The 1,550-nt window shown below is 42.6% G+C and overlaps 1 long non-coding RNA gene across 1 annotated transcript in view; it reads right to left on the bottom strand.

The window, feature by feature from the left end:
- Positions 1-652: 652 nt before the first annotated feature.
- The window catches only part of LOC102371003, an 81,730-nt gene continuing 80,832 nt past the window's right edge, over positions 653-1,550 (bottom strand). Inside the window, exon 3 of the long non-coding RNA XR_322971.1 lies at positions 653-780. This is a non-coding gene — a long non-coding RNA (uncharacterized LOC102371003). The remainder of the gene's footprint in view (positions 781-1,550) is intronic.

The raw sequence follows: 1,550 nt of genomic DNA, 5'->3' as shown, positions 1-1,550 counted from the left end.
ATGGTATTTAAAAGTTTGTTTTTGGGAATTGGCTTATAGGGGGGTGTGTGTGTGTGCGCGCGTGCGTGCATGCGTACACACACACACTCTATATCTATATATGCATTAGAATGGTTTAGGATGGGCAGCTGGGGTTAATTTATCTCTAAAAGTCTAGGTCTCTCACAGTTTTCCAAGCCATTAGAAGCAGACAGGCTGTTTAACACAACAAGGCCAATGGATACACACAGCCTGGGAAAGTGGGGACATGTACCATACTGGCCCATAACATGCGGTAAGGTGGTATCAACTTGCAAGGCCCCAGATCAGGGTGCTGGAGTTTTTCAGTTTTGGGGGAACAGACCCAATTACAAGGACACTGGTAAAGCCACAAATTAGGATGTGGGCATGCGATTTGTTTATGAAAGTGGAACTTTTGCTGACAACACAGAATGTTGTCACAGTTTGATGAACACAGAGTCTAATCAGCAATAGCCACAGATGAAGAGTCATCAGGAGAGAAGGAGAATACAAAAGAAGGACTTTGAAACAGCAAAGGGTCTTCCTCCTCATCCTCTTTCTCCTCATCCTCCTCCCCGGGAGGGTCCCTCATCCCTGGGAGGGTTCCCTGAGACCTCTATGGACAGAGGGTACACCACCAGGCCGTCTCATCCATCCGCCTGGAGGGGGGTGTGGTCTTCGGCATCCCACCTCCAGGTTGCTGCCATCTGCCACCTAAGAGAGAGCCTTCAGGGTGAAGCCTGCATCCTGGCCACACATTTCTTGACTCTGATAACAGCCCTAGGATAAAGTAGATATATAGAACTGCTGGATTGTTTGTATTGTTTCTTTTCTGTTTTCACTATGTATCAATAACATTGCCTATTATCAAATGGAAGGGTTATGGTCAATCTGAGGGTGGGTCCTCTGCCCCCCTCCCCAAAGATGATATCTGGATCCTAAATCCAGAGCCAACAGTAAAGGCCTGCATTTTTCTATGGTTTATGAAGGCAGCTTGTTATACTGATGTTTTTCTCCAACACTGGACTTTGCCGTTAACCAAGGTCTAGCTTTTTCCAAAGCTGCTCAGAGCCTTAAATCATGCTCTTCTTCCATTCCTGCCACACCTCAAAACAAAATGCCATCTAAATCAATTTTAATACTGTCTCTAACTTCCAAAATATTGTACATTTTTTTCAGGTGCACAACAAAATCCAACAGCAATCTGTGGAAATTTTCATTCAAAGGGGGCGTTTAATATGAATTCTCACATTTTTCTGTTTTTCTAAAAACATTTGTCAGAATCCTGTTGTTACACAAAGTGCAGAAATGCTTTCCAAGATCATCCATCTCTCCCAAACTTTCAGCTACTTTACGTATGAGGAAATGTTCCTTATAAGAAGAGCATTGGCTGTACTGAGCACTGTTTTAATGGTGTGCACCTAACCTATTGTGCCATATATAATATTTCACAAAAGAAAAATTAAAACAAAGAAACTAGGCAGTTACAGAAACATAAGGGATGTGTCCTATAGTTTTTTTTCTGGAATTTATGTGGATTTTATTTTCTC

This window comes from Alligator sinensis, unplaced genomic scaffold, assembly GCF_000455745.1.
Source record: "Alligator sinensis unplaced genomic scaffold, ASM45574v1 scaffold349_1, whole genome shotgun sequence".
NCBI lineage: Eukaryota > Metazoa > Chordata > Crocodylia > Alligatoridae > Alligator > Alligator sinensis.
The sequence above is the reverse complement of the archived record's forward strand: the minus strand, read 5'-3'. Positions and strand labels throughout refer to the sequence as shown.